This window comes from Cavia porcellus, unplaced genomic scaffold (genome assembly GCF_034190915.1).
Source record: "Cavia porcellus strain 051 isolate PalLab524CR breed Dunkin Hartley unplaced genomic scaffold, mCavPor4.1 scaffold_33, whole genome shotgun sequence".
Classification (NCBI taxonomy): domain Eukaryota; kingdom Metazoa; phylum Chordata; class Mammalia; order Rodentia; family Caviidae; genus Cavia; species Cavia porcellus.
In genome coordinates, this window is record NW_026947516.1 from 15842861 (window position 1) to 15858606 (window position 15746).

Genomic DNA, 15746 nt, shown 5'->3' on the forward strand with positions numbered 1-15746 from the left:
GACAAGAGAGTGTTTGTGGAATAAAAGAAAAAGAGACTGAGGGATTTGAGAGTACAGTACAAAAGAGAGGACAGGTGCTGGAGCATGGTTCTCAAGGGACTGGAAGAATCAGTCTCATAATACAGATGGAGAGATTACCCTTGTGCTGGAGAGAAGCACCATTTTTTTTACTGTGATAATAAATTTGTAAGTGGAGGAGAAAATAAACAGTGTTAATACACAACCATCTCGCTTTCCTGGAAAAGTAGTGCTATGTTATTTGCCACTGAGAGCCCATTTCTGTCATCATAGACTAGTCCTGGATGCAGTCACTATGAAGCTAACAGGCTCCCGATGTTTTAATACCTGTCCTCTCTGTGCCATTGAGACATTCCACCAAGACTTTCCTAAGTCATTAAAAATTTCGAATACATCATATAGACAGAGATTTACCAAAGTACTGGTCAGTTGGCTCATTGAGTAGGAAAATATTTTGTATATTCTTCATTTGAAACATTCGCAGAAAATCAAGCCAAAAAATATTATGCACAATACCTAGATGAGATATGAAGGGAGATAAAGAGATGTGTTGTCTAAGTTATGCCTTCTTAGTCAGCCCTTTAATCCTCGATGGGTCCATCTATCCATCATTTTCATTGTAGGGTCCCAGAAATAGTTACTAATAATATTGCTAGTTTATACTAATTGAGTTCCTACTATGTGTCAAGCAGACTTCGACGAACTTCGCTTATTAACTTATTTAATCCTCTTAATAATATCATAGAAAAGTGCATGCAGGTTGCAATTATCTTTGTTTTACAGGTAATGAAATATAAAAAGAGTTTACATGATTGCTGATTTGCTTATAATCATACAACTGGTAAAGGTACAAAACTGGTTGTTGAATTCAGGCAGTCTCCTTTATTACCATTAGTGGTTTAGTAAAGGCCTTAATGACTTGTGTTGTAAAATATATACCCAGCTCATAAGTTATACTTGTATCCATTCCCTAATTACACATTCTAAGGGTTTGTGATCCTGGAGGCCTGCAAGGATCTTTGGAGTGTTTTTTTTTTTTTTTTTTTTTTTTTCTGAAGATCTGTTTATTATTCAAAGTTACACTCCCGGGGCTGGGGGTTTAGCTCAGCGGCATAAGCACCTGCCTTGCAAGCAGGCGGTCGTGAGTTCGATCCCCGGTACCGATAAAAATGAAAAAGACAAAAAAAAAAAAAAAAAAACAAAACAAAACAAAAAAAAAAACAAAGTTACACTCCCGGTTTGAGCACATTTTTAATCCTTTATAAATATTTGATGAATAGTTAAATGAACAAGCGAAGCTGATTTCTCTCTAATCACACAACAGCTTTCTGCTTGGGATGTATTGAAATGAGCTGGTATATCAGGAGTTGGATGGTGGTGGCAGGGGACAGTTTGTGGCTAAGGAAAGGAGACAGGCCACAGAGACTGCACATTCTGCAAATCTGTCTTTATTTAATGGCATTTTAAAAAGTCATTTTTATATCTCAATGCAGTAAAAATTTGTAAGTATTTAAACATGTCCCAGAAAAATGCTGACTCTAATATACCAAAAGCATGCCCTTTCCATCTGGCATCTTATCTATTCCTTTAGTATACTTCCCAGTAGAATTTACTGTCTGGGCCTTGGGTATGCTTTATTTAACAATCTCCATCATTCGGATCTAGTGAGAGAAAATTCTAAATGTTAGGCCTCAAGTCTAAATTTTATTCTCTTTATTACCTTCCAACACATGTAAAGAGTCTAATCTTGCTCAGGGAACAAGGAAGCGAATGCTCTCAGGTCTGCTTGCTGGGGTAGCATTCTTTTAGAACTAAGAAGACTGTTCTCTGAAATAACTCATTTCTCATTAAGCAGAGAAAGCCCATGCTGCCTGTGTACACAGTCAGAGGAACTTTGCAGCAAGGCACAAACTGATCACGAGGTATTTGGGAAAGACAGTATGATGAGCCTAACATACAGGGACTTGAGAACTTCTAGAAGCAATGACAAACATGACATGTGTTGTCCTCTACCAATGCATCAGCTTCCTGAGCAAATGAAATAACAGTCATTAAAACAAGCTGAACAATACAAGCTATTATGTATATAATCATCCAGCTAAATGTGGAATTATGTCATGGAGTCTAAAAGTTCTGACTAAGGGGAGTTGATACTGGCTGAAGTATAAGGGAGGAGTAAAAATGAGAGGATGTAAAGTGTGAGTGGGTTTCCAAAGGCGATATGTACCTCATAATGTGACAATCAGTTAAGTGTGGTACATCAGTGCTCTCACTAGTTCCCTACAAAATCAATAAGTAGTAATGTTTTAATTTCCCATTTTCCAGATCTAGAAATTAAAGTTTTGAATCACTGTGGCTGGCATAGGTGTGAGAGATAGAGCAAGTGGACAGATCCAGGCAGTCTGGTGCTGGAGCCCCCTTACTTAACTGCTGTGTTGCTCTTTATGGGCGTCTGGGCAAGTTAGCAATGCCTGTATCTACAAACGCACAGCGCCTATGACTGGAGATGAATGTTTGAAGAGGTATTCATCAGTGCAAGTTACCCACTAGAGGGAAGATTCCCTTGAGATTCTTGCCTTTTGACGTGGCAGAATTTCTACCTACACTGATTGAGGGTTTGGGAATTAGGCCATTTCTTATCAAAAGGCTTTCATTTCTGGAATACTGCACTGCTGTGTATTATACAACACACAGGATTAGAACCTTTTAAATGCCTCAACAAATCCAGCTTCTAGTGGAAAGAATAATGGACATAGAATCCACTCCGTTTCTTTGGAAGGTCCTCCTCCAAACTCTCATGTTTTCAAATTATCATCCTATTAAGATCAAAGACGACACTGGTGCTTGTCATCATGAGCCCAGAGGAAGCAATGATATCTAGTGGGAGAATTACCTCCCTTACTTCATTAATCATTAGATGAGAATAAGTGAGCTTAACTATGGTGAATGAGAGGAGGTCATGTGGTGTCCTCACTCTTGGAGAGACAGCTCTGTTCATCTCAGCACCAAATATTTCCACACAATGAGATGGAGGTAGAAATATATGATAAAAAGATGCGACATAGGGCAATTTCGACATCACTTTAAAAATCTTTAACAGTTGGATGTCATAGTGCACACCTGTAATCTCAGCACTTAGGAGGCTGAGACAGGAGGATCACCATGAGTTCCAGGTCAGCCTGCACTACATAGTCAGTTCAAGACCAGCCTGCATGACATAACAAGACCCTATTTCAAAAGAACAAAAAGAAAAAGAGAGAGAGTTAAAGAGAGAAAGAAAGAAAGAAAACTCTAATAATACAAAATTGAGAGATCTTCAAATTTAATGGAGAATATGTAATAAAGAACAACAATGAGTATTCAGTTTTCAATTGCTAATTACATTTTGGCTAGTTATATATAATCACAATAAAACAGAACCATATTTTTCTCCTGTATGTATGAAAAGAAATTTTAACCCTGCATCTTAGTCACTTTTTCATCACTGAGATACAACACCTGGTATCCACAATTAACAAACGAAGAGGTTTATTTTGGATCAAAGTTGTGATCCCTTGCTGGCTGGCTCCAATGCAGGAAGGGCACAGTGTAAGGGCTTGGATGGAGGAAAGCTGCTCACATCATGGCAGCCAGGAAGTAGAGAGAAAAGTGAGGAATTGGGGAGGGAGACAGACCCTTTGGATTCACCCCTCAGTGACCTTCCTTCTCAGTTGAACTCATTAGTGGTTGAATCCATTGGTAAGTGTATTACCCCCATGATACAATCACTTTCCAAAAGCTATGCTCTGAGTGCATGAGAGTTTTGAAGGGTCATTTATTATTTAAGCCGTAACACTGCCTTCAGTGAATTTCTCCTGTCCTTTCCCTTTCCACTGTCACAATTCATTGCTTCCTCTAACATGTTCCCTTAAAATTTCATTCTTATTATGATATTTCATTGCAGTCTCATCACAGATTATGTTTATTGAGTGCAGGGATGAAGTATATTTTGGTATAACGCACGAGTATTAGCATTTCAAACATATTCCCAATCCCTTACTGTATTATTACACGATCTGACTTCCAAATGGCGGCAGCTGCTTTCCTTTGCTTGAGAACTTTCTTTGACCCAAGCCATTTTGCCCACTCTTTTGGCAGACTAGAAGTTAAGAAGAGTTAATTCCTTCCAAGAGTATTGTCGTCTAATGATTAATAGCAGCTTCCAGAGTTGTTATGGGATAAAGCTTCATTTATCATCAGATTGTAATGAACTTATTAACACACCTTTTCCTGTCTTCCTCTCTTACCTGTTCCATTCCCCTAGCTCCTATCCAGTGTATTATCCATATTCATAACAAACTATTTTCACTTAGATCCTTGACTTAAGAAGAACTCTAAGTAAGCATACCATATACAAATGAGAATAATAAATGACCTTTTAATTACACAGCATTCTAAAGACACATAGTGTAATGTGATGAGAGATATGAAAATGCTATACTACATAAGCACTGGGGGCCTATCAATCAAGTGTGAGCACTTGTAAAAACAACAAGCACCTTGATTCCAGGGCTTTCCTTTGCAGCAGGGAAGCAGCTGCCCTAGTTGTCACAAGAGAAGAGGGCATATCAGGAACTGTTTCTTCTATTTTTAGATCTCTCGCTGACACAGAAAACCTGCTTCCCAACAGTAAAATGGTGACCTTCTCACCCTCAGAGAAATGGTGCAGAATGCCTAAGGAGAAAACAAGTTCTCATTTGTGGAAGTCACAGAGGAACTGAAAAGCAAAATGAGTTTATGTGCTGTTCATTCATTGGTAGACATAATGATTTAAGATCTCTTTTGACAGGTAAATACAAAATAAAATGCAAAGGTCTTGGACACAGTTTAGGTATCCACAATTCCAGACTTGGCTGTCAGCCTAAGATTTCCAAAGAATAATAATCACTTTTTCTGAAAACTATATATTAGATGATAATTTTCCAAAGTAAGATAAAATTATGACTGTCATGCAAAAAAATGATGTGAATTAAAGATTTTGATTTAATTTATTAATGAAGGAATCACCAGATAGTATAAAAAGATTTTTAAAACTCCAAAAAACATATGCCTTTATAGATCAAGAATATTGTAATCAATGCAAAAATTGATGCAAAACTAGTGTATTTCATATTAGGGGAAGAAATCCACTAGACCTCCTACAGGGTGAAATTTGTGTGTCTGTAAGAACGAGATGTTTGGCCTTACTATTAGTTATATAATATAAACAGCTGTAAAACAGCTTCCATAGAATTAGAACCAAATAACAGTGAAGAGTGTGCTATATCAGTATGCATATTTTTTCACTGAAACATATTTTTCCTTATACTGTTATTAAATTTAATAAAGTAATTCTTCAACAAGATGGTCAAACTTTTCCTAGAGTTTACTTACACTTTATAAAACCAACTCTTTAACACTGTGAGTAGGATAGAAATATTAAAATTCATTAGCAATATGGTGCTTAAGAAAATTACAACTCAATGCCAAACAAAGTGAAAATTTCAAGGTTTGAGAAGAAGGTCCCTCCCTTATAGGAGGAGATAGTGAGAGAAAAGAAACAGTTGGAATTTGACATACAATGTCTCATTTAGCTCTCTCAGTGAACCTGAGAAGAAAAGATATCTCATCTTTCGTAAATGAGAAAGATGGAACACAGAGTAATTAGCCTACACAGGGTCACATAAATAGTATACAGCAGAATCAGAATGTAAACCCAGTTCTCTGGCCTGATGCTGTGATTTTTTCCCATTATCTCATGTCACATTGGTAAGGTATGATTTTAGGAGAGAAGACAACAGTCAAGAAATTTCCTGATCCCCACATCAACCAGGGCAGCATAGTAGTGGCTTCTCATTGTCAACTGTCATGTTTTGTTGCAATTTCCTCATTTTGTTGAGTGCTCTGAAGAGATAAAAAAATAATTTGTTCCTGAGCTTATAGGCTTGAATAAGGCAACTGATTTAAACAAATTACCTTTTTGTGGTGCTACAGGTTGAACCCAGGGCCTTGAATGCATGCTAAGTACTTACTCTACCACTGAGTTACACTACCAGCCCATGAATTACCTTTTGAGTGAACAACCCTTTGAAGCTGAAGGGATGGCCAACTGAAGGAGTTAAAATACTTTCTTTGGAAAATAGTTCTGAATCAGATATTCTGGAATGTCACTGATGTTTGCTTACACAAAAAGCTTATACTATGATCAGTATTCTATGTTATGCATTTACATACCTACTATGTGTTCAGTACTGGACTGACTACCTAAGAGAACATAACAATGAATCAGATACAAATGATGCCTTGTGTAGAGCATGCTAGAAAAGATTAGCCAAATGTAAGTGACTACAATACACAGTAAGTGTTATGAGGCTATGAAAATGCCAGGACAGATGACATTCAGATGGGCCGAATCATGAAGAAATTCACTAAATACCATTTGACTTTGAAGGAAGAGAAGAGCTGGACATGGAAATAACTACATATATGTACATGAATATTATCCACTAATTCCATTATTATAACTCTTTGCATAGCACAATTTCTTCTTTAAAAATTACTAATGCCAAAAATCTGTTTTCTATTTGTCAGGACCTAGGAAGTTGAGGCGCTTACTATTCATTTTGCAAAGTAGTAGATGATTTAATTAACAAAATAATGTTATCTTTAATTCTATTTTTGTTACTTCCTAAAATGAAAAGAAATATCATGTGGATTCCTGAGAAATTCTCAGGTCCCTTTATTTCAAAACTAATTTCAAATGGTATTTAAAATTGTCTTCTAAGGGTAAATGGATCTTTATTTGTTGTCTATAGCAATTCCAGGATTGGAAGACTCCCGTGTTTTAGAGTAGTTCTCCATCTGATGACATTTTATTATAGCACAACTAGAAATATATGTAGATTACATTCATAAATTATTTTCAGCTTGAGGATTCCATTTAGTCTCTGAGATCTTTAAAATAAGAAATGAACTTTATTGTAATGAGCAAAGTGTCCCAAATCTTCTAATATATAACCTCCCACTTTAAGGGCACTACGATCTTGTAATAAACAAATAAACAAACAAAAGCGGCAGTTTACTTGTATTAGATAAAAGCCTAGTAAAAATATCCTCTCTGTGATGCTTGGTTGGACATACATTTTTTGTTTCATCTGACATTTCCTGTAGAATGACTTAAGGGCTTTTCCTAAAATTGTTGCTGACTTGTCTTTAATGCCTGGGTTTCTTATATTTATCTCTAAAACTCACCATCTAATTGTAGATGATAATCAGTAGAAAACTAAGTATAGTAGCACATAATAGGCACTTAATAAATATTTGTTCATGTAATAAAGGACTCAAGATTTATAGCATTAATATACAGACTTTAACAAAGGCCTGACCATTTAATTTCTTCATGAAAAATCCAACAAAAAGCATACATTTCATAATAATTTCATTGTTTTCACCCAAAGTACATTTGAATATTTCTAAAATCCACACTCTTTAAATATGAGACATTTATTCATAAGAGTCATGTGACTGGAAAATATATTATTATAACACTAGCATTTATTTGTTAAAAGAGAACAGTACTTGATAGCTCATTTCATTGTTCCATGAAATTTGATCCTTTCAAAATAACTTTTTACCCATCCTGACATTTTTACCTTTTTTATGTAAGTTAGTGGTTCTCAGCCGAGGGCAATTTTGCACTCCAAGGAACATTTGGCAATGCCTGGGCACATATATGTCACAACACGGATGGTGGTGTTGGGGCACTACTGGTACTCAATGGGTACAGACCAGGGATGCTGCTAAACATCCTGCATTCACAGGACAACTCTTCATAGTAAATAATGATTTAGTCCCACATGTCAGTGGTTTCCAACGTTGAGAATCTCAATTTTAAACAAAGAAGCTACCAGCAATCATCTCAAAACCAAGGGGGCTACAATGGTCTCAAACATAATGTTTATGTATTATTCCTAGAAGAAATTTGTAAAAACATTTGTAAGCCCTACCAGAAGTTCTATAGAACTGATTAAAAAACAAAGTGTACAGAGAAAATACAAAAAATGTTATGATGTGCACTTCATTTCTCTAAAGATTAACATAAGTGAATGTTAGAAGATTTAAGCAGTAGTCTCAAGTTGTCAGTTTACAGTAAAAAGGAGTTTGGTGACACCCCTTTTGCATAGGTAAATTTTGACAGTCCAAGGAACTTGTAACAATGATAGTATTGACTATCAGTATTTAATGCCCCTAAAAGTAGCTACTACAATTTCTTAAATATTATGTACAGTGAATATATTGCTACTAATTCTCATAATCACTATAAATGTAAGCAACATGAATCCTATTCTAAAGAAGAATTAATAGACTCAGAGACTTCCTATAATTTGTTTAAAATCCATAGTTGGTAATAATCAGAGATAGCATTAAAGATAAGATAAAAAAGTAGCCAACATAGCCTCCACAAAATAGTCACTTCAAACGAACATTTTTATTACGATGACCCAAATTCAGATTTTCTGAAGATATTCTAGGTTTATCCCTGATATTCCTGTGCAACTACTAATAGCATCCTCTTTGTCTTTTAAAAGTTAACACCCTATATGAGATGTTGTACACCATTCTATCCCAATCTCTTCTCTTCAAACCATGGAGAAATCCACGGCATGCGAAGATACCAACTTGCCAGCATTCTCAAGATCTTCTGACAATGAGTAATGTGCCCATACACTATAATCTTGTAAGGAAGTAGTCACAACGGGTAGTTTTTAGTGGAAAGGACTTACACAAGCTTCCATTTGTCTCTTAATATTTTAATTACTATAGGTGCTGATTACTTGCATTGCTTGGCAATGTGGGTGGTCCAAAGCAAATGGTTTTCTTAACTATAAGGCTATGAAAGTCAGTGAACATCTACCTTGTTTACCACTCAGTGGTGTCCCCTTTACACAGGTCAGGTATCAGCAAACAAACTGAATGAAGTAGAACTGGCAAAATCATTGTGATTTTGCAATGAGCAGAAGAATCATTGGTATTAATGGTGAATTTTCCAAAAGATTAAAGTAATACAATGGATTAGATAATATGCCTCTTTATAATTATGATTGTGACTTCAAAAATGTATTCCTTCAGATTAGACATCTCAAATCCCCTCTCACCAAGTGAGTTGTGCCATGAAAAGCAATTCCCTACATTTGCAGTCCTTCCATATTTCAAGACTGTCTTTTTCAGGAAAGTCAACATACCATGTATCACAGGAAGCCATCATTAAAAAAAAAAAGAAAAAACAAACAAACAAAACCCACAGTATTTACCTGTGTTATGATATCAAGGCTCTGAGGCTTACCTCTACAATTTCTGGATTATTTTCCTTTTATCTCTTGAGTTAAAGGCAAGACTTTTCTGCTATACAAAATCTTTTCATTTCAAAGGAACTTTAATTTCTATATAAATCAAATATGTACAGTAAATACTCCATTTCTATTAGGCCCCACAATGAAGCAATTTTCATGGTACTTCAAGATATGTTAAGATACTTACAAAAATAAAATGCAAAATGAAAAGACATGTCTTGTATATTTGTGACATGAGAAGAAAACATAACATTTTCATCCTGGAATTCCAAGATGGTTCTTATCTGTCAAGGAGTCTTTTGACTTAAAGTAACTGGGACAGAACTAAAAATTAAGGCTATATTGTCTTGGCATTACACATGATCTGTTCTATCCTAATGCTTATCTTTATAACTTTTTTTTAAAAAATGGAATTTATTCTTAATTATTTTATGTACTATAAACATATACAAATAAAAAGATAAAAAATGAAATTTATTGCTAATTTAGAAATCTTTCATCTTCAGGCATGGTAGTATGCACCTGTAATCCCCACATTTGTCAGGCTGAGGCAAAAGCACCATCACAAGTAAAGCCTGCGTCACATAGCAAGATCCTGACTTAAAACAAAGAAAGAAAGCTTGGTTAATACAAACATCGCACATAATATATTATGCATATAAGTGTATATACTTCAACAATATTATTTTAATATAGTAATTAAAAATAGTACATAAAAGAAATATTTAAAGTCACAGTGACATACTGATAAAAGGATCAACTTATCAAAAAAGTATAACAATCCTAAATGTATGCAAGTATGTATCTTAATATTGATCTTTTTACAAGTATTATTAATTATGACATTTTCACCATACAACTAATCTTATTTGACATTTTCCTCGAAGCAACACTAATTCCAACTCTAATTATTACTATCCGCTGAGTAAAATAAGCAGAATGATTAAATTCAGAGCTTTACTTCTTATTCTATATATTGATTGACTCATTATTTCTGCCGTTAATATTAGTTTATGTTCAAAATTCTAAAGGCTTATTAAACTTTTTAAAGACCTTCAGTACAGCTTCAAAATATATAAAACAGACACTGGCGGATTTGATGGGGAAAAAATAAACATTTCTACAATAATAGATGGAGACTTTAATATATCAGTTTTCAATAATGATAGGATGGATAGATAGGTTGGTAGACAAAGAGACAGATAAACCACTAAGGAAAAGAGAACATTAACAACAATCTGAACCAATTAAATCTAACATATGTATAAGAGCATTACACCAGGAGCAGTTCACTAATCATTCTTCTTAAGTGTATATGGAACATTGTCCAGAAAAGCTCAAATATTGAACTAGAAAATAAGTTTTAATGAGTTTAAAAGTTGAAATTATTAAAATGATCTTTTTCAATCATAGTGTACGAAGCTATAAGTTAATAGTAGAAGGAAAATTGGAAAACTCAAAAAATTTTGGAAATTAGTAAACTGTAACCTGTGAATCAAAAAAAAAGGAAATTATGAGGGAAATTGGAGATGAATAAATGCAAAATAAAAAATCACTAGAATTTATGTTATTACAGAAAGTAATACCCAGGGAAAATTATAATGTAAATGTCTGCATTTAGAAAGATCTTAAACCAAGCATGGAGGTGCATGCCTATAATCCCAGCACTCAGGAGGCTGAGGCAAAAGGATTGCTGTGAGTTCAAGCCTAGCCTGGGCTACATGGTGAATTCAAGACCAGCCTGAACTACAGAGACCTGTTTCAAAAAAAAAAGCTTTTAAAATAAGAACCTAGTCACATAACTTAAGGAACGAAAGAAGAGCAAATGAAACCCATATGTTACAGAGGAAGTAAATAATAATGATTAGAAGTTAGAAGAATAAAATAGAGAAAAAATAATTGAGGAATAACAAATGCAAAAGTTGGTTCTTTCAAATATCAACAGAACTGACAAACGTTTACTTAGGCAAAAAAAGAGAGAAGATTTAAATAAATGCAGTCAGAATTAATCACCAATCTTACAAAAAGAAAAAAATTGCAAAAGATTATGAATGATAGAATCTGATGATAGATGCAAAAATCTTCAACAAAATATTAACAATCCCTAACAAACAGAACACCATGACTAGTTAAGATTTATTTCAGGAATATAAAGATGATTCACTATTCAAAAGGTAATCAAAGTAATACACTACATTAATAGAATGAAGAAAAAACATGATCATCTCAGTTGATGAAAAAGCAGCATTTGAGAAATTGAACATCCTTTCATGATTACAAAAAACACATTCGTAAAATAAGGAAGAGAAGGGAATATGATAAAGGACATTTATGAAGACCCACAGCAAACAATGTGATCCAACTATAATCTGTCTGTAAGAGGCATGCTGAATAATAATGGCTGAAAGTTTTCTGGGATAAGATCAGGAGCAAGACAAGGATGCTTATTTTCATCACTGCTATTCAGTATTGCATGGGAAGTTTTATTCAGAGCAATTTAACAAGAAAAGGCAAAATGAGACACCCAAATTCAAAAGGAAGGAGTAACACTATTTGTGTTCACAAATGACATGGTTGTACATATAGAAAATTCCAAACAATCAAAAAATTATTAAAACTAATAAGTGAATTCAGTAAAATTGCAGTCAGTTGTGTTTTATGGTGATTGCAATGAACTATCTGAAAATGAAATCAAGAAAACTTGTTTCATTGATAATAATATCTAAAAGAATAAAATACCTAGGAATAAATTAAATAAAAGAAGTAAAAGAAAAAACTGCTGAAAAGAATTTAATGAAGGTCCCAAAAGTAAAGTAAAAAGATATTTTATGCTTATGAGTAGGAAGACTAAATACTGTTAAGATGTCAAAATTACCCAAAGTGATCCATAGATTCAGTGTGACTCCTCTGAGCTGCGTTATGGGAAGATCATTCTATCTCATAAGAACAATGGAAAAAATAAAGGAAGAAAATAGGAGAGAATAAGTATAAGTGGGAAGGAGGGTGGAAGGAGAGGGAGGGGAAGACAGGGTAGAAAAAAAAAAGGAAGGAAGGGATAATAACATGAGACAGTATATTTTCACATTATTCTTTTTCCTAGGCGGATTCTCATCCAGTTCTATTTGGAATATTGTTACTTTGCTAAAAATCAATTAGAGGAGGTTAACTAGTACAAACAATTTGTATATTTCACGGAATATTTTTATTCACTAAGAACATTTTCTTATGAATCACAACACTTGAGCAGATTGTTGGATGTTTGCTTTATATTTAGATGTCTCCCAAAAGCCTCAGCACCCATAGACAGGGATGTCAAAAGAAGTGCATTATGGGGCATCATAGCTGATTTGCTGTTAGGAAGTGATGTCTAGTCAGAAAAGGATGGTCTCTGGGTGTGCATCTCTCTTCTCAGCTCCCCGTTTACTCACTGTGATTTTGGGTGTCCATGCCATGAGCAGCTTCTCTGCTATGCACTCAGTCAGGCTGTCCTGCTTGAAGCCAGCAGACTGAAAACTTGAGCTAAAATTTCCCTTTAAATTGTGGGTGTGGAGTATTGTGTCTCAGCAATGAGGAAAGTGACTAGGACACTGGGTTCAAAGACTGGTGCACTAGCACACATCAGGATAATACTTTGAGGTGAAAAGAAGACACTACTCTATCACTTGGAAGACCCGCAAGTCAAGTCACCTATTTAGGTAGCTTGTATTATTAGGGTTGGCCTTGGAAACTTTACCCTGGAGTTAAAAGTGTCCTTCAAATTAGGCAATTCCTGCTTCTTACAAACTCTGTGATGTTACAAAAATCAGTAAAACACCTTTATGCCTCAGTTTTGCTCATCTGTAAAATGCCGGTCATGATACTTCTTGATTATTCTGGAAAAAAAGGAGGCATGCACTGGCACACAGTGAGATTTTTAATTTGTGCCAGTTCTACTATACATATGTGCTAATCCAACACTTAAGACAGCTTACTTTTTTCTTTCCAAAGTTTTATATATAAGTGTATATAACCTTAAAACAAAATATAAATGATCCAGAAACATAAAACAATGTAAGATACCATGATTAGCAAGTTAAGAAGGAGAGAGGATATTGTGTAATGAAGGCAGGGCAGTGAGGTAGTTCAAGGTATAGGTTTTTGCAGTCAGTATGATAAATTTGGCCTCTGCTTTTCTGATTATTCCAACAGGACTTTAATCAGGTTACTTAACTCCTATAACTTCTAGTTTCATCACCAGTATACATTACTTAGAGCAGTAAAAGAAATATTCCCCTTTTTTGATGACTCAATTAGATAATTTTTAATGTGCTTAAAATAGTGTGTCAAGACATGATAGCTTAAAAACATTTTGAGTCTCACTCTATAGTCACACTGCCACTTACTTCTAGAATGGATAAAAACAAATAAATGATAGCATGACCCAGTCTTCTAATTGTTTCTAAGGCATTTGGATTGAGTCAAATGGATAATGCACAACATAAGAATAGCAAGGTTTAAATTTTCAAGTTCCTCTTGTCAAACTGTGATGATATTCCAAAGTGATTTCGATAAGAACGCTATCATGACATTTCCCTGTTTTCTCTTTCTTATCACTCATTTTATCCAGTATTTAAAAATTTTGAAATATCTTCAATCTAGGCAATAAGATTTACTATGATGCCCATTATGGTTTGACTATTATCTTCTTTTGAAGTCCTGTAAGGTCTCCAGTGTAGGTTTTATTGGTCTTGTTCTGTGCTGTTTTGTTCAATTCTATTACACCTGATGATATAGGCAACTCTTTTCAGAATAGTAAGAGGCATAATAGTAATCATTTTTGATTACCTGGTATTCTATTTTTGCATCATATACTATGTCCATCCTCCTGTTCTAAATGACTCTGTTTTGTTTTGTCACATTTGGTTTTTTTATTCTCTTCAAAAAAAAAAAAAGAAATAAGAAATATGGGAGTAATAAACCCAAAAAGTATAATTGTTATTGTAAAAAAGAGAGGAAAAGAAAGTGGCCTAAATGTATATTTAAGTGTGTAGGATAGAAAACCATATTACTGAGTTTTTTGTTGGATCATTGAACAGAACTGTCTGCAATCTCACTGTATAAATGTCTACATTGTATGCTTTAATTTTGTAATTTGGACAACTGTTTCTAAGATGACAGTATGTAATCTATTAACTAGTGATTTCTAACTGTATATTTTTTCTTGAAATTCTGTGCTACTTGTACCCTTTTACTTCTTTGGTTTTTTTTTTTTTCTTTTTTCTCTTTAAATAAATTTTTAAAAAAAGAAATATCTTCAATCTAAAAGAAAATATTTATTTGTGGAGAGAGAAGAGAAAGCAAATATATACAGTTCCTCTTGACTTGTCTCTACTTTGTCTAATTTATTTATTAGAACAAAACCGTTGTTTTACTAGAATAAATTATATGGCCAATAAATAGGCTAATTTTCTTTTTCTTTTTTCTTTTGAGTAACCAAAAGACAAAAACAAAACCAAACAGATAGGAAGTGACCTTGGAGAAGAAATTCTGGCAGATGCTAAAATAAAAGACTTGGAAGCCTCTGGTTCTATCCCTGCAAATGTTTAAAAAACCAATTTTTAAATTAAAAAAAGGAAACTGTATATAAAGAAAAACAACTTACATGTCTTTTACTACAATACCTTACTCCTTTGTTTACCAGAGAATCTTGCCTGGATACCTATATAGTATTTTATGTCAAGTTTTCTTTCCTCATTTCAAGAACCCAACTTGGATTTAAACAGTTTAAAAATGTTTTATGGTCACAACTTGTATTTTTACTACCAGCCTTTGAGGGAGGCCTTAAGTCAAACTCCTCTTCATTCAGATACTACCAGCTGGTTGGGTACAGAGTCAACTAGAGTGTTGCCTACACTGGTCTGCTCCGTTTCTGTTGAATGGAGACAAATTTCCATAGGGAAAACAGTGAGTAAATAGATGGTTTATGGCAGTATTTTCTTATCACATAAAGCATTAGGAGAAAACTCCATACAGGCAATAAACATTTCCCATGCAGGAGAGATTCACCTGTGATTCACCTGTTGATGAAACAGGAGAGGTAAAGCAAGCCAGAGTCAGCATAGTCCCTGGGTCTTTAGAAAGAGAAGTAGACTCTGTTCAGAGCATATCTAAAATGTAATAATCCTTGCTTTCTACCACATTTACTCAGAAAACAGTCTGGACATTAAGTGACATTGTTATTTGTGTTTATGTCTTAAAATAAGTTAATTTTCTTTGTTTTATATTTTTTGTCATTTTTCATTGGGGTCACAATTTACAGAGAAAAAGGGTAAATTCAGAGGTGTCAACAAAATCAAAGCAATACACTGATTTAAAGGTTGG

The 15746-nt window shown here is 34.2% G+C and overlaps 1 protein-coding gene across 4 annotated transcripts in view; it reads left to right on the plus strand.

Moving 5' to 3' along the window:
* Positions 1–15746, plus strand: part of Glra2 (glycine receptor alpha 2) — a 216490-nt gene that overhangs the window by 31210 nt on the left and 169534 nt on the right. The gene's annotated exons all lie outside the window — the stretch shown is intronic.